Raw genomic sequence first — 26,859 nt, 5'->3', positions numbered from 1 at the left:
AAGTCAGGAAAAAGATCTTGGAGTCATCGTGGATAGTTCTCTGAAGATGTCTGCGCAGTGTGCAGAGGCGGTCAAAAAAGCAAACAGGATGTTAGGAATCATTAAAAAGGGGATAGAGAATAAGACTGAGAATATATTATTGCCCTTATATAAATCAATGGTACGCTCACATCTCGAATACTGCGTACAGATGTGGTCTCCTCATCTCAAAAAAGATATACTGGCACTAGAAAAGGTTCAGAAAACGGCAACTAAAATGACTAGGGGTTTGGAACGGGTCCCATATGAGGAGAGATTAAAGAGGCTAGGACTCTTCAGCTTGGAAAAGAGGAGACTAAGGGGGATATGTTAGAGGTATATAAAATCATGAGTGATGTGGAGAAAGTGGATAAGGAAAAGTTATTTACTTATTCCCACAATACAAGAACTAGGGGTCACCAAATGAAATTAATAGGCAGCAGGTTTAAAACAAATAAAAGGAAGTTCTTCTTCACACAGCGCACAGTCAGCTTGTGGAAGTCCTTACCTGAGGAGGTTGTGAAGGCTAGGACTATAACAGCGTTTAAAAGAGAACTGGATAAATTCATCGTGGTTAAGTCCATTAATGGCTATTAGCTAGGATGGGTAAGGAATGGTATTCCTAGCCTCTGTTTGTCAGAGGATGGAGATGGATGGCAGGAGAGAGATTACTTGATCGTTGCCTGTTAGGTTCACTCCCTCTGGGGCACCTGGCATTGGCCACTGTCGGTAGACAGGATACTGGGCTAGATGGACCTTTGGTCTGACCTTGGTAATGCCGTTCTTATATGTTCTTAATTAAGCACATGAAAGTTAGGAAATGTACAGTTTCCCATGCATCTTTAATTTTGCCTCATTGGGTGTCCATCCTGAACACTGAATAAGACAGAGAACCTGTGGAAAAACTGTGTGAGAGTACGTAACTAAAAAGACTTTATCATAACATAACCACAAGGCAGCAGAATTAAGGTTGCCCAGGCAACCATAAATCAGGCATTTCTTAGGTTTTGAGAGCTTGGCTTTGTAATCCCCTGCAACTTCACTCCCTCAGACCCCATATCCACTCCTCACCCCCTCAGGCACCTTATGGGGCAGGAGCTCCTCCAACTCCCCTTATCAAAAGAGAACCAGGCTTCCCTCAACAATCCCCTCAACCCAGTTCATAGCATCAGCCTCCCACACCCCTCCCCCCTCTAGGATAACAGCCGTCTCCTATTCATTGCCAGCTAATACAGTCCTGTAGCCTCAGTAAGAAAAATCCGTATAGTGATGAAAGTTCAGGGTTCAGGTCCTGCAGGGGCAAGAGGAGGGGTTGTTATAAGTGTACATAACACAATTAGTTTTTATCTTTTTTATTTAAAAAACACCAAGGACAGAGGTGGGCAAACCATGGCCCGCGGGCCACATCCGGCCTGCGGGACCCTCCTGCCCAGTCCCTGAGCTCCTGGCCTGGGAGGCTAGCCCCTGGCCCGGGAGGCTAGCCCCTGGCCCCTCCCCTGCTGTTCTTCCTCCCCCGCAGCCTCAGCTCACAGTGCCACAGGCGCAATGCTCTGGGTGGCCGGGCAGTGCAGATGCAGAGCTGTAGCCTGACCCAGTGCTCTGTGCTGCGCGGTGGCGTGGCTGGCTCCAGCTGGACGGCACAGCTGCCTGTCCTGGTGCTCTGGGCGGCGCGGCTGTAGCGCTGCCAGCCACTGCTGCTCCAGGTAGCACGGTAAGGGAGCAGGGAGCATGGAGGGTTGGATAGAGGGCAGGGGAGTTCGGGGTGGTGGTCAGGGGGCAGGGTGTGGATAGGGGTTGGGGTAGTCAGAGGGTGGGGAACAGGGGGGTTGAATGAGGGCAAGGGTTCCAGGGGGGCAGTCAGGAAGGAGAGGCAGGGTTGTATGGGGTGGCAGGGAGTGGTCAGGGAGAAGGGGTGGTTGGATGGGGCAGGAGTTTCAGGGGGGCAGTCAGGAATGAGAGGAGGGGTTGATGGGGCAGTGGGGGGCAGTCAGGGGTCCGGGGGAGGTCAGGGGACAGGGAGGGGTGGATGGGGCAAGGTTCCCGGGGGGGGGGGCATCAGGGGACAGGTAATGGGGGGGTTGGATGGGGCAGGAGTCCTGGTGGGGGAGTGCGCGTCAGGGGACGAGAAGCAGGGGAGGTCGGATGGGGGCGGGGGCTGGGCCACGCCTGGCTGTTTGGGGAGGCACAGTCCGCCCCTACCCGGCCCTCCATACAATTTCGGAAACCCGATGTGGCCCTCAGGCCAAAAAGTTTGCCCACCCCTGGTTTAATGCAACATGCTGGTTTTTGGAGGTCGGAGGGAGGGAGAATGGCAGAATACTGGAGAAAGAAGGGGTTGCTAAATGCTGAAGGTCATAATTAAATATTTCTCTAATTTGAAATAAATTAATAGGCATTGTGTGCAAATTGCCTGCAGTTCTCAAAAAGGAAGAATTACAAAAGATGTGAATGTGAAGCTGATTAGACTAAATTTCTAGTACACTGTTTTCTGAGCTCCGTTTCACCTACATTGTCCTCAGATCCCATTCTAGGAGTTCAGAGACTCTAGGGGTGAATTTTAGTTGTGGCTTAACCATGAGCTACATTGGGGTCTATAGTTGAGGAGTAAACAAATGATATTCCATGTGTCATCAAAGTACCAGTCCCTCCTTTTTGTCACTGTTTTTCATTGAAAATACAGGTAACTCTTCAATGTACATTTGGAAGAGACTGAAATACAGCAACAACCTTGTAAAATTCTGTCTGCTGTGCAATTGTTTGGGGAGTGGGGTGGGGAGGAGACGGGGTGCTTACAGTTTGTTAATTTTGTAGACCGGTCACTATATTAGCTATTATTGTAGGAATTAGTGGGAGAATAGATGTGCCTGTGATGGTAAGTTTTAATTGAAGCTATGACTGCAAAACACATGTGCACACTATGTAGACCAGGGGTAGGCAATCTATGGCATGCATGCCAAAGACGACACAAGAACTGATTTTCAGTGGCACTCACACTGCCTGGGTCCTGGCCACCAGTCCAGGGGGCTCTGCATTTTAATTTAATTTTAAATGAAGCTTCTTAAACATTTTAAAAACCTTATTTACTTTACATAACAATAGTTTAGTTGTATATTATAGACTTATAGAAAGAGACCTTCTAAAAATGTTAAAATGTATTACTGGCACGCGGACCCTTAAATTAGAGTGAATAAATGAAGACTCAGCACACCACTTCTGAAAGGTTGCTGACCCCTGATGCAGACAGTCAGTTCCATGTTGGGCTCCACACTTTAAGAAAGAGACAAATTGGAGAGAGTCTAGAAGAGAGCAACAAAAATGATGAAAGGTTTAGAAAACTTGACCTATGAGGAAAGGTTAAAAAAAACTGGGCATATTTAGTCTCGAGAAAACAAGACTAAGAAGGGACCCGATAACAGTCTTCAAATATGTTAAGGGCTGTTATGTAGAGGACGGTTATCAATTATTCTCAGTGTCCACTGATGGTAGGACAAGAAGTAATGGGCTTAATCTGCAGCCAGGGAGATTCAGGTTAGATATTAGAACGTTTTTCCTAACTGTAAGGATAGTAAAACTCTGGAATAGGCTTCCAAGGGAGGTTTTGGAATTTGATCATTGGAGGTTTTTAAGAACAGGTGGGACATACACCTGTCAGGGATGGTCTAGGTTGACTTGGTCCTGCCTCAGCACAGAGGGCTGGACTTGATGGCCTCTTGAAGTCCCTTGCAACCCTACATTTCTATGATCTTATGTTTGGAAACTTGGCCTGTAACTTTCTAGTAACAGAGAGAGAAAAACGGATTAAGTCTTTTCCTTCTCCCACACTGCAGTGTTGTTTCTTCAGAGTGAGTGAAATCCTGGTTCCTAATCTGCTGGGATATGAAAGATGTTATGACTCCTTTACTTAGTGTAAACTGCTTCAGAAGCAGCCTGTGAGGCCTGCAAAATTGGCAGGTATCCCTTCCACCTTTCTCAGATGTGAGGAACCTAGAAATGTCAAGGCTAATCTCAGCTTTAAGATAAACAACAACAAAAATGGTTTTTAATTTTTTGCCATGTAAAGATATAATTGAAATGTTTAAAAAAAAAAAAAGAGAGAGAGACTTGAGTTGCAAGTCTGAACCCTCAGAGAGTTTTTTGGCAGCTGTGGAAACCATGGCTATAGGTCCCTTGCTCTTCAGGAGAACCCAGATCAGTTTGTGATTGTGGGTATTGGTGCCATGCAGGCCCCACTCATGGCACTGACCTACCTGCCAAGTGCCTGAAATGCCTCACCTGGAATGTCAATTCCTTACTTGCCCTCAACACCACAAAATGACGCATTACGAATGCAAGGCTGCAGGGTTTCTACAATGTTTGCCTCTGTGAAATGGAGGGAATACTTGCCTGTCTCACAGGTAGAGTAAAGAGCTTTTGGATCCTCTTTACTCTGGAATGTTTTATATATGCACTTGCATATCAGGGACTTAAAAAATGGTAGCAGGTGTGGGGGAGCACATTCTCTCCCCCCCCCCCCCCCGCTAAAAGCATAAGGAGAGGTTTCCTTCTTCTCCTTGGCTTAGGTAAACAGTGCCCCCCCCCCCCCACTCCCCATCCTCCTGGCCTGAAAGCTCATCTTCCCGTTTCGATCTACTTTTAGCCTCTGTATGTTATATCGGGGGAAGGAGGTGGAATCAGAAAGATACTGCTCAGGTATCACTCAGTGAAAAATATCCTTTGGAGTGGTACTTGGAACTCAGCTACTATGCCAGGGGTAGGGAAACTTTCTGGCCTGAGGGCCACGTCAGGGTTCCGAAACTGTATGGAGAGCCAGTTAGGGAAGGCGGTGCCTCTCCAAACAGCCTGGCCCCTGCCCCCTATCTGCCCCCTCCCACTTCCTGCCCCCTTACTGCCCCGCTCAGAACCCCTGACCCATCCAACCCCCCCTGCTCCTTGTTCCCCAACCGCCCCCTCCTGGGATCCCCCGCCCCAACTGCCCCCCCCCTTGGGACCCTACCCCCTATCCAATCCCCCTTCTCCCTGTCCCCAGATTGCCCAGACCCCTATCCAGACCCCTGCCCCCTGACAGGCCCCCCCAGGACTCCCAAGCCTATCCAATCGCCCCCTTCTCCCTGTCCCGACTGCCCCCCGGAACCTCCTGCCCCTTATCCAACTCCCCCGCACCCCTTACCAGAACTGGCAGCCGCATTGCCTGGTCAGAGCCAGCCATGCTGCTCAACAGGAGCTTGCAGCCCCGCCGCCCAGAGCGCTGGCGGCACGACGAGCTGAGGCTGCGGGGGGGGGGGGGTAGCCTCCCTGGTCGGGAGCTCACGGGCCAGCCAGGACTGTCCCACGGACTTTAGTTTGCCCACCTCAGCATTACACAAAAGAAAAAAAAGAAAAGAAAAACAAGAGCCCTAAAAGGTTATATGAAGTGGAAAACTTGGTTTCTTGAACAACTGACATTGGGTGAAGATTCACACAACACTGCACATTTCACCAAATTATTCTACTTTAAGCATAGCTGAACACACGTCTCCTGACATATGCACTTAACCACCACCCCTCCTCCTCCTCCCCCCTCCCCCACAAAAAAAACCCTGTACAAAAGAAGCAGCCAACATTGATGGAATGATGCAGTACATATAGCAAATGGTGAATAATGCCAGTTTTTTTTTTTTAAAAAACAACCTTCACGACAATGTTTTGAAAACTTCAATTATCTTCTACTTTAAGAAGGAAATATTAAGCCCTATTTAAGTCAATGAGAGTTTTACCATTAGTGGGGACAGGATTTAACCCTATGTATATAATGTAGAATTTCATTCATTCATGTATTCATTTAGAGATCTTTAGGTAAAGAAAACAGCTCCTTTGACCGGAGTATACTATTTCAACTCTGTTGCCCAAACTTACAGACTAAGGGCATGTCTACACTTGCCATTTAAAGTGGAAAAAGTCCCTTTTTGGCGCAAAAACTATGGGAGCGTCTACACTTGCCAATGACATTTTGCGGTGAAACTCAGAAGTTTCAATGCAAACAGAAAACCCCCTCCATGAGAGGCGTCCAGCTCTTACAGGTGATGCTTTTGTGGTGATGTGCAAGTGAAGACACATTCTTCCTGTTTACAAAGCTTTTAGCCTCTTGAGGATATCCCACAGTGCTGAAGGGGAGCACTCTGGCCAGCAGCTCTGCTGATTTGTTGCCAGGTAAACAGACATCCACCCCTCCCCTTGTAAAGCCCCCGGAACTTTGAAACTCTCCTTCCTGTTTTCTTGGCAAGTGCTCATTTATCTGGCCGGGTGACAATTCCTGCTCCGGATCCCCTGCTTGGAGCAATGCTGAGCTACTGGAGCTGATCAGTGTTCGGGAGAGGAGGCTGTGCAGGATGCCCCGGGTCCCTTCACAGCCTCCTCTCCCCAAACACTGATCAGACCCCAATAGTCAGCTCCCCTTCCCACAAGGCCCACCATCAAAATGGAGAGAGCTGCCCTCAGTGCGCTACTCTCATCGGTGATGGAAGTGCTGCAAATGTAAACACTCTGACTCCTGTGAAAGTAAGTGAGTACACAAAACAGCACTTTTCTTTCACCGGTTCACTAGCACCGTTGAAACTGACAGCGCAAAAACTCTGCAAGTGCAGAAGCAATATGTATAGCTCGGCTCAGATTCACCACAAACACAAAGATGGTGGTTATCTTTTGCTCTCTGAAGACAAGAGTGGTAGCTGGGTGTGTACAAACTTTCAGGTCCTGACAAAGCTTGACAATGCAATGAGGAAGCTCTTTGGAAGCATGGGTGAAATCCTAAAAAGAATGCCCTCTTCATGCTAACCTCAATAATTTCAATGAAATGGTCAGTCACTGAGTTCAGCCTAGCAATCAGAGTACAAAAGGTTTAAAACAAACAAACAAACAAACAAAAAAAAACCCACCACACCACAAGAACTTGTTCTGAACATTTTTTATGGTAACATTTTTCAGTTATAGTTAGCTTTTCGGAGCCACATAAAAAACAAACCCCAACATGACTGACACCATTGAGAAACTAATCACCTGATTTACTCAAATCAGAGGGAAAACTGTTAAAGTCTGACTGTTAAATAAATATTAGAAGAACAGGTTGGAAATTATTTTCCATTTTTACATTGAGTTTCCATGCAGCCAGGGTAGCATACGATCCCTCTCAGACTCCTGATCACTACTGCAATTGGTTCAGAAATGCCATTCTCTACTAAACTTCTGATTATATTTCATGCTTATCCTTCTTAACACCTGTTGGTCTTGTGTATTTATTATTTATTTGTATCGTCAGAGCACACAGGAATACCAATCATGGACCAGGACACCACCATGCTAGGCACAGTACAAAGATGATCCTTGCCCCAAAGAGTTTTCAACCAATGCTGCAAAAGCCTGATAAGATATATTTGAAAGTAAAATGTAATTTTTAAATATAATTCAGTCTATACATCAAAAGAAGTGCTTCTCATCATAACATTTCATCCAGCTCTGTAATGCATCTTTTCCCTTTAACAAAAAACCAGTCTGTTACAAGAATCCTGAACTAGAGACATCTTGCATTTCCTAGGAACAAGAAAAGTCTTTAAAAATTATATATATTTAATGTAATTTATAGTTAAGAGGATAAACGTTTATTAACAATAGGAGCTAGTTGTTATAATCCTGGATTGATTTCCTCATGAGAAAGCCACACAGAAACGCTTTGCATGGTAATTTGATAGCATTTGCTGTAAGACTAAAAAGAACTTCAGTTTAGTGAAAGAGTTCTTGTGTATAGGAACACATCAAGATCAGAATGAAAGTCACACCTATTTCAAAAAGTTCTTCTTAATATAAAGCAATTGCATGGTAATGTAGCATTGGGGACATAGTGTGAAAGCAGAAGAGTGTGGGCAAACATACCCTCTCTTCTGGTTCTCATTGATGGACTTAAGTGAAACATTTTTCAGAGTGGTAGTTGTGTTAGTCTGTATCAACAAAAACACGGAAGAGTCCTTGTGGCACTTTAGAGACTAACAAATTTAATTGGGCATAAGCCAAATAAATGTAAGTGAAACAGACATTTATACCTGTTCTCATGGACAAGACAGCATACAAAGCTTGGGACCACTACTGAAGAGACTTATCAGCCTTCAGAAAAGCTAGCTGCCTATTGCCCTAAAACAATTGGGTAGAAGACTCTTGCTCAAGAAGCCATCTATTGACATTAACTTTCTCTCTCTCTCTCAAATCTGCGGGGTATTTTATTTTGGGAGTGGGGTGGGGGAGGGATGGGACGATAGGTGATGAACAGACTCTAGTTATATCTAGATTCCTCTGGTATATGGATCAGTCTAACTTTCGATATAAGCATGGCATGGAGCCTTCACTTACTGATATCTTGTAAGTGGGTTAGGTTTTGAAATGTATCCATTATTGTTATAGCTAGGTATAACATCAGAACATCGCAAATAAGGGAACTTACTGACATTGTCAAGCAGAGGTTGCTCCCTGACATCGGCTCACACTATCCATTGGAGTGGGGAAATGGGGGCAGCCTTAAAAGCAAGCGTCCTTACCATGGCCAGGTTTTAAAGGCTGAAGAGGAGATTATTGTTTTCCAGTATTTTATTTCTAGTGTAGGTGTCCTTGAGGATGCAAGGTTCTTAATGGTGCCTTCACCTGCTGGGCTTTTGCGGTTTGCCTTTTGTATTGGGAAAGGGACACTGTATTTGTCTTAAAGTTCGGGATGGGAAATTGGACAATAATATTTCATACTCAGATGTAAGATAAAGAGTCTTGTAGAAACATTGTCAATGCAAAGGGCATTGGCTGATAGGGACACTACTCTTCAGTTTATGCTGTTTAACCCATGGTTAGTGGCAAGTGAGGTTATCATCATCTACACTGAGTCATAGATACAGCCTTCAATTTTGTCTGTCTATTGGAGTCCTGGTAGGATAACTCAGCTAGTCCATCTGGCTCTGCTTTAGCTAGGCTTGCTCTGGACAGGTACTCCGTGCAACATGAGAGCAGCTCAGGAAGGTGATTATGTTGTTTGCACAGAACTTCCAAGACCAGATTTTGTTGTGCTTGCCTTGTCTGAGAGATCATAGCAGGGGTTAAGACTGAACCAGACTCTCATTTGTGTGCTGGGGCAATTCAAAAATTTAGCCATAGTTAGTTTGTCATCATTCTTCCGACACCACCAGGTGCAAAAGGCAGAAGTCAAACAGAACTAACCATCCCTATTCTGGGCTTGTTTTTCCAGGTCTTTTATATTCAAATGCAATAATGCCACTTCAGCCATTATTGGGCTATTGAGTGTGCCTCTAGATCAGCCTTTCGGTCTCTTGCCCTGCGGTTGCCAAAGAAATGCTTAAGTAGCCTATCATTGGGCATTCTTAAAAGATGTCCCAAAATTGGTCTCTCTTCTATATTACTTGGATTACTGCAGGTAACTGTGCACACATACATATATATGGTTAAGGTTCTAATTATCTGATGGACTGCCTCTCTACTTAGCCTGCCAATCCAAATGCCCAGTTCAGCAATGTAGCATCTGCTATAAGTCCTTAGATTTGAGCATGCATCCTGTTTTCATGGATATCCCAAAGAAGATCGCCTGACTCTACAATTTGCTATCTCCGCTAATCTGAAAGTCAGTTTGCTGGCCCTCTAGGCACAGAGTAAAACCTTGCATCTTTCACTGGGATACTTGTGAGGTATCTATTTAGGTTTTAAAAAAAAAATACAGGCAGTCCTCGACTTTATGACGTTCCACTTATGACGAATGGCACTTACAACGTTTCTGAATTGACACCCTGATTTGACTTATGACAATTGGTTTCGACTTTATGACGCTAGATCCTGCAATGGAGTGGATTGCGGTTCCGAGTTACGGCGTTTTGACTTACGACGCAATTTTCAGGAACCAATTGTGTCGTAAGTCCAAGGACTGCCTGCACATTATTCATTTGACTACATACTGGTATTGATTTTGATCTCATACTAGTTTTATATTCATGTAACTACACTGAAGTTAATGTAGTTATCTTTGGATTTATTCTGTTGTAGAAGACCAGAATCAGATTTATTGTTTTTGATTGGACAAGTTTTTAACAAATTGCTTTGAGCCAAAAAAGCAAGGCCTCACATTTTAGTGATCACTAATATTTGATAAATTAAGGCCACAAAGTATAACAGATATCGGTCTCACATGAAATAAGCCACCCCAAGGCTTTTGGCTGTCTCTCAAGACATCACCTTCAATTACCTTCAATGCATAAAGTCCAGGATCTAAGTTCTCATTAGCCTCTACCCACATACTCATGTTTTGGGGAGGAGCTTGCATATTTAACTGTGAATCTCACAAAGAAAACTTTGGCCTTAAGAGATTGAGAGACATGGCTGTGCATCTTGATGCACACACAGAGTCCATAACCTGAGTCGATCTTGAGACACAGGGTGATGTGTGCCAATGTAAATAAGATTAGGAGATGCCATGTGTACGTTTTAAGGCTAAGTGCATATCGGTCTGTGAGCCTATTTTTATGTATTTAATTGAAGCCTTCCTACATAAAGACACACAAAATGAACAATGATCCAAATTAAAACAAAACAAAAAGATGTTCAGGTTGTAAAAAACGGTGCAGAAATTCCATCAAGATAGGAGAAGAAATTAGAAGAAAAGACAACAACTGCTTCAGTGGGAGGAAGCTAAATAAAACCCATGTTTTCCCATCGGGATCCTCTTTATAGGACATTGCAAAGCCTTTGCTATTTAGTTTAACATAGTTTTGAAAGGAATCAAGAAGATAGGCCATAGATGTGAATATGTAGCACACACGCACATGCACCCCCCCTACACATGGTGTGGGCCTGACTTTCTTCTCAGTCCTATGGGGAAAAAAGGGGTGGAGAAGTCTGAGCCAGAGATGATAAATGCGCCATGATATCAAAGAATAGCAGTTTACCCATAATTTTTAACAAAATGGGTATCTACACCTTCTAATTGTGGAAAGCTGTTTTTTTTCCAAAACCTTTTTTAAAAACTTCAAATTATAATTGTTGTTTGTTCCACTTTCATTGTGTGTGTCTCATGCTCTATGATTTGAGATTTAATAAATAAAAAGAGACAGTAATCATTCTCTGACTGCATCCTATTTAAGTGTGTATTATCTCTTCACACTACCAGACACAGCACCCAGATTGAGCTGTTCTGTTCCTAGACAGATTTCAGAATAGTGAAATTCTAGTCTTCAGAAAAATTGGGTAGGTAGTGCAACTTTAATCATCCCTTGAATTTCAGGTAACATATGGACAAATGTTGAAAGGTCATTATACTAATGTGGGGTCTCTGACAAAGAATTTGGTAAATACTCTGAACTCAGAATAGACAAATTTGTACTGAAGTTCAGTGCAGACAGTATAAAAAGACGAAACAAAGTTGTTATTGTCCCACACAGAAAGCTGGAATAGTTGGAAGAACCAAGGCACAAAAATATAATCACAGGCATTTAATAAGGTGTAAAGGATTTAAGTAAGGTGAGGAAAGTGGTAAGTCATATGACAAGCCAAACAAAGATGCATGGAACTACACAGTTTTGCTATTTCAACAACTTTCATCAGTAATAAACAAGAAGTAGGTAAAAAAGTGGTGCTTTTGGTGTGTATAGCTGAAGACACTGTAAACGTTCAAAAAGTGTCCCACCAAGGAGCCATAAATAGGGTCGTGAAAGCTGAATTCTGATCCCACCTTCAAAAATCAATCTCAGAGAAGTTCTTAGAGCTAACTTATCCTTGAAAAGCTTGGTATAATGTGAATCAGTCTCTAAAGCTCACTCGCTGTGAAGTCACTGCAGACAGGAAACGAGTGGTTCAAAATGAGTTTTCGGCAGTTTTGTCAGATCCATATTAATGTGGGGTTTACAGAAGCCCCACATAAAGCTGATGATGACAAGAGGCTGCAGAAATCTTTGCCTAATTTGCTCAAACAGCTGACAGATGCACTTGGAAGATGCTAGTTTTCTAATTTGACCCGGACAGATAAAGCGGCATTTTTTTTTGTGGGAGGCAAGACAAACATAATGGCCAAACTGGGTCAGATCAATGGTCCATCTAGCCCAGTATCCTGTCTAACAGTGGCCGGTACCAAATGCTTCAGAGGGAATTAACAGAACAGGGCAATTATCAAGAGACCTATCCCCTGTTGTCCAGTTCCAGCTTCTGGCAGTTTGAGGTTTAGGGTTACTCAGAGCATGGGGTTGTGTAAAATGGCCCACAAGGACTCCTCAGTTGGGATAGAGCGATGTACCCTGGTTTTCAGCAACAGTCTGAAGCCAGTGTCTCAGCACCATGGAACCTGCTTTGGTTGTGTGCAATAGAGTGAAGAACCAACACATCTGTCCTGGCCACTGTGAGGCTGTTAGGCTCAAAAACCTCTCTCTCTCCAGACTTTTGCTACCAGTGCAAATGGTAGCAAAGGTCCCTCCCCAGTGGGCAGAGATAATCTCCCTTGCTAACAAAATCATTTCCCAGTGTCACGAGCAGGCTTATTGTTCCGGTGAATGGCAAAGTGATGCATTGCTGGTGGAAAGAAGATCTGGTCTGCCATCCCCTAATCCAGTGGCCACTTGTGAGACTCTATCACATTTCCTGGATTGCATGTCAGCAGTCACATTATCCTTCCACTAGAGATACATGATGACAGAAACATCTCATGAGATGGAACCAGTGTTGCTACCTCCTGCGATTTTTATCATGGTTCTTATGACATTTAGTGTTTTTTCTTTAAGTCCCATGTCCTGGAGTCATGTGATTATTAAAAATCTCGCTTTTTCAAAAGGAAAGGTAAATTTGTAGCCAGTGCGGCTGCACAGAAAACCTTGAAAATGAGAGGGTGTACCCTAAGAACTCAAAAGCAAGACAAAAACTGAAAACATATTTACTTAAAAAACATGAAATTTTTTTTAAAGCAATTTTGTAGTTTTGAGTGATCCTGACTTTTGAATGCTTGGGGATGGCAATACTGCAGATGTCATTTAGGGCATCATGTGGCCTGCAGAACCTGGAGAGGATATTATTAGAAAATAAAGGATTCTCATTCCTGAGTCTTAGCTTCTTAGTGTGAGCTCTTAAGGGTGGGGTGTTTTTGTTTTGTTTGGGGGGATTTGGTTGCTTTGGACCCTTCAGGACAGTGGTAGAAAGGTAGGATGTAAACCTACTGGTTGTCATGCACCATCCCTGCAAAGTAAAAATGCTGCCCTCTACATGTCAGTTGCTTTTTGATTACAGTCAACAAAAGAGCTCTGCAGGAGACTGCACTTCATGGGCCATTACTCCAGCTCTCCATTGGATCCCAACTATACCTTGTCAGGTCCCTTTTTTTCCTGGTATTACTCTGCCTCTCATATGGTTGTTGAATTTTTAAGGCTTTTCCCTTGGGTGCCTCTGCACTTCTGTAGTGTTTCTGCAGCCATTTGCATCAGTGCCTGCCTTGGTGCTTGAGTGCCGCTAGCCTTTGGTGCCTGATGGATGGGGAAGTGGGTTTCATCCAGTGTTACCAACTCTTGCAATTTTGTGTGTTCCTACTGACATTAAAGCCCTCTCATTTTATGTCTTCAGTAGTTTACTATTCCATTTCCCTCTTAGCCTTCCTAATTTCCATCTTGCATTTGAGCATCCATAGTCAATGTCCTTTTCTGTTGGCTTACTTTTAACTATTTGAATGTCACCTCTCTGACTTGAATAAAGTCTTGCCAAGAATGGTTTTATTTATGCCTTCCTTTTCATCTTCTGTGATTCAGTTATAGTACACTTAAGTAGCTTCCATGCTGAGTTTAAGTTTTTTCCATAAATTACCAGACATTTATTTTAGATTTGTTTCAGGTACGCTAATCAATTATCCGTAAGCAAATGTATACAATTTTGAAACACTAATTTAAAAGAACCTGATTTATAAAATGGCTTATTGCCAGCAAAAGACTCTCCTGGCTACCCACTTGAGACCCCTGCTTAATACCTCCCTCCAGAAAAGCCTGGGAAAATAAATGGATCTTTCAGCAGGATCATCAAAGTCAGGCTCTGGCAGACCAAGTGAGCACGGGGGAAATAAATTCTAAAGCCAATGAGAACAACCTGCTATCAGCTGCATCTCTTGTTAAACCTGGTACCATTATCTCAAGCATCTTGGCTGAGCATAAGTGCTGTGGAATCACAAAAGGAACGAGACAGCCTGTAAAATAGGCAGAGAGGGACCCATTTAGAGCTAACTCTTCAGACTTAATCTGGAAATGAATTACTAGTCAGGACAGGGCACACGTATAGCATGCTCCCCACTGGAATCTAGCATCAGAGGCAGACAGCTGCATTCTACAATAAATGAATGGCCTTAAAGTGTAGGCTTTATGAGGCACAGCAGTCATGGACGAGAAACATTTCTGAATAGCGTGGGTCAATGTGCTGTAGCATATTTAGAAACCTGTATCTTCCACTTGAGATTAGGGCTACAGATCAAAGGACAGTCATTTGTGCTACTGACTGTACAACTGTGGGAATATATTTACATAGTACCTTTTAACCCAGATACGAAAAATGCTGTGCATTAAACAAAGTGCTGGAAATTGTTCTCAGATCTTCCAAGATGAAAGGTGTTATATAAATATTAAATTCCCCAAATCTGTAAACTGGAAGCTAACAGAAATGTGTGTCCGTGATCTGCAGTCTTTAAAAGTAATTACATAAATACACATACAGAGTACAACCGAAATGCATCCACCTCCGAGGCACAGTGGCAATCAGTCAGTTATTGCATGGCATGGTATATAACATCTCTGTTAATCCCCACTCTCATATCCTGTACCCGTGTAATCAGATTTCCAATACTGGAGGCTTATGACATGTGGAGAGTCATCTGTATAAGACCCAACTAGCCTGGCAGTCTTTGTGTACTGAGTGTCTGTAGCACAGGCGGGGCGGATATCACATGTACGTTCTCTGTTACATAATGATATTTGGGGTTCCACTGTTTGCTGCTGCTACATATCTACCAAGTAAATGTGTCAGTATTTCTGGGCATTATTATTTCTCATGCATATAGTGGCTTGATATGGAGATGACAGGGCGTGCAGCATTTCTGATGGAGAATATGCATATCCTAGTCTCCAATTGTCAGTTTTTGCCTTACTGTGTTTCACCATGCCAGCTGAACCACGGCATTGCCTCTGTGTATGCTCTGGTACCACCACACTTAGTACAGCCATGAGACCTGTGCGCTAGGAAGTTTCATATTTCTTACACACATCACCATTTACTCTTAGATAATACCAGCATCCTGTGGCTCCTATCGCTTTTACCTTATGTTGTTATACTGCTCCCCATCACCACACCACCGTGCATGTACAATCAATACCAACAGTGCAGTCTCCAATGGGCCTCATCAAGTCTCTGAAACCTCTTCCGATTTGAGGTTAAAAAAAAAAAAAAAAAAAGCAAGCAAAAAAAAAAAACCCTTTGCTTGGAGTGAGGTTTGAGGTTTTGGTTTTAGTAGTTTAATTCTTAACCTACACAATACTTATTATATAAAGTGATTGAAATGTTACAGCAGGGGGGCACAGAGAAAAGTTTGGAGGGCGCAGCAGGGCTGGGCCAGCCCCCACAGGGGGGTGGGGAGGGAGCGCTATCCGGTCCAGCTCCACCCACAGCCCCAGCTCCACCCACAGCCCCAGCTCCACCCACAGCTCACAATCCTCTGCTGAACCAACTGTGCAGTAATGGAGGGGTGTGCAGACAGATTCCATTACTGGTAAGGGTGGGGGTGCAACAGGAAAAGTTTGGGCACTATTGTGTTACAATATACAATTAACCTACCTAGGTGATGAACTGTGGTGCCCTTATGCTTCCAATGCAAGCCATCTCTATTTGTATAGAAATCACGCCCATTTCTCAAGCCATGCTGCCTCCTCAGATCACATATTATCCATGCACATCTCATGTCAGACTTTGGCTCCACAAAGCTTTACAAATAAAGGTTATTTAAAATTCAGTATTCTATATTTAGATGTGATGCTTTCTTTTTAGTAAAAAGCACTTTAAGACTAACAGAAGTATAGGGAGCATAAGCTTTTGTGGGTAAAAGTGAGGTTCTTACCCACGAAAGCTTATGCTCCCTATACTTCTGTTAGTCTTAAAGGTGCCACAGGACCCTCTGTTGCTTTTTGCAGATTCAGACTAACACGGCTACCCCTCTGATACTTTCTTTTTGGTGTTACACACTAAATCAGCCCCTTAAGAGTCTGACATTTTCACATGCTCCATTTCTCACATGGAGTGAGACTCAAGGAGCTCAGTCTACGTAGCTTAACAAAGAGAAGGTTAAGGGGTGACTTGGTTACAGTCTATAAATACCTACATGTGGAAACAAATATTTGATAATGGGTTCTTCAGTCTAGCAGAGAAAGGTGTAATATGAGCCAATGGCAGGAGGCTGAAGCTAAACAAATTCAGGCTGGAACTAAGGTGTACATTTTTAACAGTTATTTAATTAATTATTGGAACCAATTACCAAGGGTTGTGGTGGATTCTCCATCACCAGACATTTTTAAATCAAGATTGGATGTTTCTCTGAAAGATATGTGCTAATAATTACTTCATAAATAGTTCTATGGCATGTGTTAGACAGGAGGTCAGCCTAGATCAGGGATTGGCACCTTTGGCATGCGGACCATCAGGGAAATCCGCTGGCAGGCTGGGATGGTTTGTTTACCTGCAGCGTCAGCAGGTTCGACTGATCAGAACTCCCACTGGCAGCGGTTCGCCATTCCAGGCCACTGGGGGCTGCGGGAAGTGGCAGCCAGCACATCCCTTGGCCCACGGCGCTTCACGCAGTCCCCATTGGCCTGGAACAGCAAACCACGGCCAGCGGGAGCTGCGATCGGCCAAAACTTCGGACGCTGCAGGTAAACAAACCATCCTGGCCCGTCAGCTGATTTCCTTGATGGGCCGCATGCCAAAGGTTGATCACAGACTAGATGGACTAGATGATCACAGAGTCCCCTTCTGGCCTTGGAATCTATGAATTAACCAATCTTGCTCCATTTTGTATTTCCTCTCACCACATTTCAGCGCACAAACACTAACTCAACTTGGTAAGAATGCCATCATCCACTAATTGTACTACATCTGAAGAGATATCAAACTATGAAAAGATTTCAGACAGAACTTTCCGCTTGGTCACCCAGGCCATATATGGTCATATTTGGTGCTTTCATACATTTGCAAGATGCAGCTTTATGAAAGCTTAGTATCAACTTTACTGCTTTGTGTTCGTAACAATCTTCCACTGTCAGCCATGCTGCATCATAATTTTTTTAAGAAATAAAACAATATGGCCCTGATTTTGCAGTGAACTCAGATGGGCAGTTCTAGAAAAGCCAAGATTTGCCTAAGAAGTTTCTTCCAAATGACACACAGGTAAATGGAGTTCTTGAACCTGGGCCGTACTTAAGGCTTTACCTCTGCAGCATTCATCTAAGGTAAGAATATCCTTTCTTGGAAGCTCTGACCAATATGATACATGATAGTTCAAATGAGCTTTAACAAGTGCTATAAAGAGAATCAAAGAAGAAGGAAGGAGGAGTGTGAGGGAGGAGAGTTAACAAGCATTTGTGTGACTTTAAAACAGCATGTGGTGAGCTCTTTTCCCAATAGTTATGTGCTCACCTTAAGTTTAAGATGGTGATTCCTGTAGGGATATACTAAATAGATAAGCACCTGTTTAAAATAAATATAAAATAAAAAAAAATAAAAAAAAAAAAGAAGAGTATGTATAACCATATGAGGAACTGTAGCTTTGAGACATTCCACAGGATATCTAGGGGTTGCCACGGTAACTTAGATAGATGCAGTCAGGAATCTTTTAGAATTGGCCAACAGGAAAGAGCCATTAAGGTTCAGACAGTCAAAGAGGGCACGCTTGCTTACAACTTGAGATGCAATTTCATCTCACCTCCCATAGTTTTGTTTAGAACCTGCTACTTAGTTTAAAGCATTCCACGGAAATAGTGAAGATTTAGCAAATCCAGATTTAGCAAACCCTGCAAAACCAGAGATGCTATCACAATGTCTGGAGTGGTTCATGACCATGTGTGCCAACCTCCTGGCAGACTGTCGAAAAGCAGGACAGACACCCCAAACTGGTGGTATGTTCTATAATTCGATTTCACATTTGTTACTGGGTTGGGGAAATCCTGGAGCACTCTCTGACAGTCTTACCATGGAGTCACAGACAGTCCCCTTAGGCACTTCAGTCAGTGTTTAATTTGTAATAAAAGAGGTGCCAGGCCACAAGCAAAATTTTTACATTCATAACTGATTCAGCAAGCCCAGAGGTGGCAGGGCTATCAAGACTAGAGGTGCCAGGGCTCAGTCCTGGCAAGCTCTGGCACAAATTAAGCACTGACTCTAGTCTACCTTGCCATCCAAGCAAGCTGCACTTAGTGATAAATGGTCACTTACACCAAAGATCACAAAATATTCAGGTTGCTCCCAGTCCCAAGAGACCTGACACTTATCCCAGGTCAATTTGCACCTTAGATCTCGCACAAAAGATAACGCTTGTAGCCAATCCTGTAATAAACTAAAGGTTTATTAACTAGGAAAAAGAAATGAGAATTATTTACAGATTAAAACAGGTGAACATATATACGCAAATGAGTTTCAGTCTGTAATCCAACAACAGGTAATAGAGTTGTAGAAACCTGTCAGTTCAAAATGTCTTTCAGGGCTAACCCATGCACAGCAGCATGGGGATCTCTTTGCTTATGTTTAGGAATCTTTGCCCCTCAAGAGTCCAAACAGCATTAGAGAGATTCCGTTTCTCCTTGTCAGGGATTTTTATCCCCTCCACTCCAGAGTCCAAACTGATGGGATGAATTCATGCATAGATCTCTCCTTCCTGAAGGGAATTAGGAATGCATCAACAGGGTCTCTCTGCTTTGATGCTATGCAATACTTTATTTACCTTCCATGGGCCATCTTGTACATAGGACAAGCCCTTTCCCTTAATTAAATGCTTCTTTTCCTGTTTGGGGAGTTACACAACCACAGAGGTTTACAATGCCAACATAAATTTGCACCACGGGCTATAGAGGTTGTAAGAGAGATCAATACACGCAGCACCATATAAGCATTCTATAAAGTCTAAACACATTTTTATCAACATTTTATAACCACAAAAAGAATTTAAGGATGCAGAATGCAATTACTGGAGGCCAAGACACTAGGATTAAATACCCCTAACTGAGATATTTATTAGTTTAATTATTGCTCTATTGTTCCTGATATCTTTATATAAACTCCTTTGTAAGCTTTTTGGTTTGTTTTTTTTTTAATAAAGGAAGTTCCTGTATATACAGGTTTTCTATTTTACATTGTGTTACCTTAGTGGAGATGTTTTTTAGAGAGGACATAAAAAGGATAATTTGCCAGAACTGGTCTTTCCTTTAATCATGCTATGACATGACAAATAAAGAAGATTGATCTGATCTGCATGTGCTCCTGAACTGAAACACAGCAGATGTGGCAGCAGCATAACAAACAATCCTCTTTTTAAAAAAAGTTACAACTTGATTTTGCATTTGGGAGAAATGTATGTGACATTGGGTTAGAGCCACAAAAGGATTTAGGGGCCTAACTGTGACTCTAGGCACCTAAATCTAAAATTTAGATCTTCAAAACCCCTACTCAGTTGCTACCTAAAGACATAGGTGCCTATATTTCTGCTGATAAAGTTCCGTAGCACCTAAAATCTGCAAATCTACCAGCGGGCACGTGCACAGCTGCCTAAATTCTGCCTAGCTCATGCCTTAGCCTTAGAGGGATCCTCAAACTAGGCATTGCCCTGCCTATCTTACCTGCGGGGCCTGAGCCTATAGGACTACTCAGAGCATGACTACTGGATTGGACCTCACTGAAACCTCACTGGGGGAAGAGTTCTGACTCTTATATTTCTTAGAACATCCACTCAGGATGTGGGAGCTTCAGGTACAAATCCAGCCCCTCTGCCCAATGTGGAGCAGGAATTTCAACCCAGGTCTCCCACAGTGTTGGTGAGTGCTCTAACCACTAAGCCCTGTGGTATGTCTTAATGCCTCCTCTTGAAGCTGTTCCACTGTGTATAAATAGTCACTGTAGTAAATCCACCTCTCTGAGAGGCAGTAGCTAGGTTGACAGACGCATTTTTCTGTTGACCTAGCAGTGTTTACGTGTGGGGTTTAGGTCGGCTTAATTACATTGCGCAGTGCCTGAAATTTTTCACAACCCTAAGCGACATACTTATGCCAACCTGATTTTGTAGTGTAGACCAGCCCTAGACACTGCAACACTGAGCCTAAACTCCCTTTGTGGGTCTAGTCTTGTGTGTCCGTTTCTCTGCACATTAAAAATCTAATCCTTCCAAGCTTATGTATAAACAGTAAATGTCAATTTCCCTGCACAAACACAAAGGATAATCATCTAAATTTACATAGGCAAAGTATGAAATCTGCTGCTTTAGAACCTATCAGACTGTGATTTAAAGATATTTACATTTTTTTAAAACTTTTTATTAAGGCAAAGTTACAATAAAACATTAACATACTACATCATAAGTTACTTACTAAGCATCAGGTTAATATTCAAAGAGCCTGACTAAAGATTCTGGCTTGCTAGTTGGGGAACCCTTTTCCTCTGAGGATGCTGAAAAGGGTGACCACATTTCTAAATACACAACAGAAATGACAAAAAGAGGATAGGTATGTACTTGATGTGAAAGTTTATCCATTACAAGGGCAGTCCATATTTTACTATACCACAGTTCCATAGGAGAAGTCACATTTCTCCCAATAAAGTGAAATACAAAAATCATGCTAACAGTTAAAAAAAAAAAAAATTAATTTGTCATTCTGTTTAAAATGTATATCCTTTATTGGAGCATCAAGTAAGCAGGTCAGGGAAATATCAACTTCTACCATCGTTAAATAATTATTATCTGATCCCCCATTACTTACTCACCACATAATTTCCTAAAACCATAAACATTTAAAAAGATATAAATTTAAAAATGCTTAAAATAAATATTGATATTATTTGTCAAAATTACAGAAATATGAATTCTGCCTAGCCTAATTATGTGTTAGTTTCAGGGTCTGAGCATCCAATTTTTGAAGTGCAAAATGTTTTGACATACTTAATTGACTGTGGGTATGAAGATATATCAAGTATGTACCCATCACTGTTTATTAACAGTGGATAAAATTCTCTCAAACCTGTACTGCAGTAATCAACTTTGATACTCTGTTATCTGTGCACACACAGATCTTCGATTGACAATAATTACTAAAAACAGACTTTAGTAAGATCCTCTTTCTGTGTAAGTAGGAAATATGAAAGTTGACACGTGCCATTTGAATCACAGAGGGAAATTTCCCCTCTATATTTGCAAATACCAACTATTTCTTATAAAATTAGGTGTCAGAGAAATGTTATGCTAACTTTTTTGGTGTGGAAAGTACAATAATGCAATCTTTAGAGTATGCAACTAATCAAGGTTAGTATCATCCTGAAGTAATACTTTAAAGTGAATTGTAAATATTTTAATATAATTGAAAAACATGTTTGCAGGGGTTGAAGCAGCTATTTGTAAAGATCTTAGCTATAGGAAAAACAAATAAATATGCATATTTATACACAGCCAAATCATTGTAATGTATTTATTGTTAGCTAGTAAGTCTGTTGTGAAAAGTGATATTAACATACAAGTATCACTTTTCACCAGGGCCGGCTCCAGGGTTTTGGCCGCCCCAAGCAGCCAAAAACAACAACAACAAAAAAGCTGTGATCGCGATCTGCAGCTGCAATTCGGCGGGAGGTCCTTCACTCCCAGGCGGAGTGAGGGACCCTCCGCCGAATTGCCGCCGAATACCTGGACCTACCGCCCTCTCCGGAGCGGCCGCTCCAAGCACCTGCTTGAGAAACTGGTGCCTGGAGCCGGCCCTGCTTTTCACAGCCCTGCCAAGTATGGGGACAAATTAAGCCCTAGATGGGGAGCCGGAGGAGGCAACGGGGCATGGGGCATTGGGGGTTGGTGGGTGGGGGAGGCAGCGGGGAGCTGGAGCCTGAAGCCCCGTGGCCAGAATCTGCCACCGCACCACCTCAAAGCCTGAGCCCCACTTCCCCGGGAAGGTGGGGAATTCACTGGCTGCCTGCTCCTCCCGCATTGTGCCCGTGGTGTCTCCAGCGGTGGGCAGAGTCCAACCTCTGCTGGCAGTTCCAGCAGCTAACACCAAGACGGTGCATCCTGGAGCAACAGGGACGGGGAGGGGTCACTATTTTGCCATCTACCCCCACCCCAGGAGGCTGTGACTGTAAGAAAAGCCCCTGGTGGCCACATGTGACCACATTTGAGAAATGCTGATTTATACCTAGCTCAAGCCTTTCTTTGACATGACATAACATGACATGAGGATTGGAAGATTGCTTAGGAAAATTAGCAGATTCAAAAGACAGTAACAAATAAAAGCATAATTGAAAGATTATGTGCTTACTCTGAAATGTGGCACTTCTGTCAGTTCAAGCCAACATTTGGAAACATGAAACAATTTTCACTGCAATCTCTTTAAATCTAAGATAATGGAATAGACTGACTGAGTTGCTTAAATTCAACCGTAGGGCACTAACACAAATGAAATTGTATCTCTGCAGTTTTAAGTGCATTAGAGTTCTTTTTAATAGTCAAATATTACCTCTCTGTGCACTTTATTTAATTACACTGTGCATGCATTTGCAAGGTGCATCAAGGACCCAAATAAAAGCAACTGAAGTTTTCATTTAAAATAAACTAATAATATCGACATCCTCACAGATGTGAATGTATGTGTTTGGTCTGTTACTCAATAATGCTAGAGTCTCACTAGATCCCCACCTCCACCACCCCTGCTTTAATAGCTGTTAGTTAAAACACTGGTTAGAAGCATTACTTTCTTTCCTAGAAAACACAAATAGTTCCATTTACTACACTAATGCTGTGTCAACATAAGTGATTACTTATGTCATTTGACACTATATAATTTAACATAAAATGGAAAAATATCACCTTTTCTCTTCAGCAGACAGATGAACTCTAGAATATGGACTATATGGCCTGACACGACAAGAGTGTGAGCTTAGCTACACACTTCCCTTTACCACTCCAGGACAACTATGGGAGAAACCAGCATATATGATCCCAGCGGGTGCACCTTTGGAATTAGCAAAGATCAAGCATGATCTTTGTTAACCAGAATACCATGTAAAAGTGTCATAATAGACTTGCAAGAATTTTAATGCATTTTAAGCCATAGTTTGATTGAAAAAATAATACAACTTCATTGGGTTGAAATGGAGACAGACCAATGCTCTATTATTATGAGTGTTCCAAAAGGGATACCTTAGAAACTAAAATTAATGGGTCATGTTTAATGGAGGTTCTTCAGAGCCAATACTTGTGTCAGCTGAATTAATCTTTAATACGGTCATTAACCAATCATTCTTTGTTAGTATCTTTCCAAACCAGTGAACACACTAGGATGTCTTATAACTCCCTGCTTCTACTGACATCCATCTCCTCTGCCTTCTGCTCTAATCTCCACAACAGTGCTAAGCCACATCTTCCCAGAAAGAGCGGAAACAACCTGAGTCACTTCCTACATTTCTTATCTGTATTTCATCTAATTACAGTAGCATCTAGAGGCCTCAGTCGTGCCAATCATTTGACCAACACACAAAAGGAGACAGGCCAAGTCAGGGCCCTTTCACTTGAAAATATAAATAAAACAGCTGTTTAAACTTCTACTATCCTCTTCTCAGTAGTACCTCTTTCTTTCAGTATAAACTCACGCCCCCTCCTTGTCCTCCCACAAGCATCTTTTATTTTCTCTTTCAACCCATGTAGAGTTGCTAATCAGTAGCTCCTATAATCAGTTCCCTGTTTAATGATCTGTCTCTGCATACCAGTTCTTGTACATAGAAGCCTGTTTGGGGTATTAGAACAGAACAAATTATATATATACACACACACGACAGGTGGATTTCCTCCCTTGGCTCAACTCTTAGAAATCTCTCTGATCAATGAAACATGAACTCCTGGGTGTATTCCATAAGCAAGATACAGCATCAATAGCCAAGCTGTAATATGGCTGTACTAATGGGAGGAGAACTGGCTCCTCTGACTCTTCCAAAAGATATACGATCAATCAGTGGTTCACCAAGCCTTCTGTTCTACTGAACCTAGGAACTGTTAGTGGTATCCGACATTTTACCTTGATGCTCTGCATCAAAACATAAGATAAAAGAACAGGGAGCAGGAGCAGAATCCATTTTAGGCACTACTTCTACTCCTGTAACTTCTACTACATTGGCTTTCGGTTATGGATGCTTTCCAAAATTAGGGATTTAAACTAAGAGACCAACTTCTATCTAATATGGTTCCTTTCCAGTCAAACCTTTCTACCATAAGATGTTGTTTCCTATCACTGGGGAAATTTAAAAGTAGCTCAGAGAAAGCACTAGAAAATAAAACAGCTACAGGGAACAATCCTCCACCTGTGGCAGGTATGGACTAGCTGATCCAATAGGTCTTTCCACTTTTAATTTCTTTGTTCGATAAATGGGAAATATAATCCCCATTGTTTACTCAAGAGCCCTTGGCTTGTGACAAGCTGAAGGGAAGCAGCCCTGCTGTGAAGCAGAAAATTGACATCAAACATCCCACATTCTGGCGCAAAAGGATCCATGTTTCAGTTGGAGGGATTTTCTGTTGCTGGAGGGAAGTGACAAATTAACCAAACACAGCTCCAGACACTTGCCAGCCTGCGTCTCTCCAGCCAAACGCTCCCCGTGTTGGAGGCACTGCAGGGAATCCGGGGGCTGACGCCTGGCAGCTTCTCTGGAGCGGTGAGGAGGCTTCTTCGGCCGCCTCCCAAGGAAGCCCCCAGGCCCGGCACCTCACAGCCGCGCTGAGCTTTCGGCCGGGAGCCACTGGGGCCGCCTCCCCGCGCGCATCAGAGAGTCCCGGGGACGGCTGGGCTCAGCTGAGCCTCCCACGCTCCAGGTCACGCACCCAGGGAGGGGGACCCCGACTTGGACCGCTGCTTATCCGAGCTGAAATGAACACCCTTCCCGGGGTGCCCTCTCCCCGGCCGGGCCCCACGGCCATGCGGCTGGAGCCTCTCCCAGCGAGCCACACGCACACGCCGCGGGCTTCCCCCGGCTTGCGCGCTCGCTGCTTTCGGAAAGGCTCCGTCCCCCAGCTCCCGGCGGCTTGACGCCCCGCTGCAGCGGACACACGCTACGCGACTCACCTGCCCAGCGACCGACTCAGTGCATCGTCCTCCCCCGCGCCTTGCTGCTGCTGCTGCTGCGTTGGGGACCCCCCGGGCGGCCGTAGCTCAGTGCGGGAGTGGGGGGTCTGTGTCCGCGGCTCACGCTGTCACTCCACTCCCCGCATCCCAGCGCCAGCTGAAGCTCCCAAATTCACAGCGCTCCGGCTGCATGAAGTCATCCTCCTCCTCCCTCCCCCGGATCGCTGCACTCCGCAGCTCGCCGCGGGGAGGGGCGGCGGGCTGGCTCTGCCCCCACAGAAGGGTGGGGGGCTCGCTCCTCCCCCTACCCGGGGGGCTGCGATGCCGCGCGCGCAGCGAAGGCCCCGGGAGCGGGCCGCGGAGGGTGCTGACTCGCAGGGGTTGGCGACTGTGCCTAGCAGTTGCGAGCCCCAACCCCGGCTTGTGCTGCTGGATGGGCTGTTCCGTGCCGCGAGCACGCTCCCCTCCTGAATTCCCTTCTCCTGGCCCTGGAGCTGCCGTGCAGCTGGGGATTGCCGGGGGAGGTTCCTGCCAGCTGGGTTTCAATAGTGCGGATCCAGGGGGAGACGCACCTGCCCTCCTGCTAAACAGGACTCTTCTCCCCTATACTGGAAAGTCATTGTGGTCTTCTATCCAGCCAGGGCCGGCTTTAGGAAGTGCGGGGCCCAATTCGAATATTTTCGCTGGGGCCCTGGCAGGGATGACTTAAAAAAAAAACACTTTAATTTCTTCCATGTATTATTTACTTTCCATTACTATATAAATAATAAAATTATATATTGTACATTGCTGGCTGGAGGCAGGGCAGGGGCTGACTGAAGGTAGGGTCCAGGGCCGGCTCTGGCTTTTTTGCCGCCCCAGGCAAAAAAGCCTCCCGCCGTCCCCCGACCTCCCCCCCCAGCGCGGCAGGGGAGGGCACCGAGCCCGGACGCAGGCCGCTCTCCCCGACCGGCCAGAGTGCCAGGGGGAGGGCAGCAAGCCTGCTGTGGCTCCACTGGCGGCCGGAGCCCCGGGAAGAGGGTGGAGAGCCCGGCCGGGGCTCTGCTCTCCCTGGCGGCCAGAGCTCCGGGAAGAGGGCGGAGAGCCTGCCGCGGCTCCGCTCTCCCCCGTGGCCAGAGCGCCGGGGGGAGGGCGGAGTGGCAGCCAGAGCGCCGGGTGGAGGGCGGCGAGCCCGCCGCGGCTCCGCTCTCCCCGGTGGCCGGAGCACTGCGCCTCCTCCCTCCAGGTGCTGCCCCAAGCACAAGCTTGGTAGGGTCTGGCTAGAGGCAGGGCAAGGGGTGCGGGGCTGGCTGCGGGCAGGGCAGGGGCTGCAGCAGGGCCTGGCTGCGGGCAGGGGGTGCAGCAGGGGTTGGTTGTGGGCAGGGTAGGGGCTCCCCTGCTTCTACCACCCTGGCCCTTTAAATAGCTGCCAGAGCCCTGGGGAGGGGAGATCTGCCTAATTCAAGTCATTTACAGGAAGAATGGCTTTATTGGTATCAATTAAAGA

General features: G+C 44.4%; 1 protein-coding gene across 1 annotated transcript in view; it reads right to left on the bottom strand.

Moving 5' to 3' along the window:
* Positions 1 to 25,769, bottom strand: part of PKIA (cAMP-dependent protein kinase inhibitor alpha) — a 57,910-nt gene extending 32,141 nt beyond the window's left edge. Inside the window, exon 1 of the mRNA XM_005301535.5 lies at positions 25,374 to 25,769. The gene's annotated coding sequence lies outside the window, so the exon portion shown is untranslated. The remainder of the gene's footprint in view (positions 1 to 25,373) is intronic.
* Positions 25,770 to 26,859: the final 1,090 nt, after the last annotated feature.

Source organism: Chrysemys picta, chromosome 2, assembly GCF_011386835.1.
Source record: "Chrysemys picta bellii isolate R12L10 chromosome 2, ASM1138683v2, whole genome shotgun sequence".
Classification (NCBI taxonomy): Eukaryota; Metazoa; Chordata; order Testudines; family Emydidae; genus Chrysemys; species Chrysemys picta.
The sequence above is the reverse complement of the archived record's forward strand: the minus strand, read 5'-3'. Positions and strand labels throughout refer to the sequence as shown.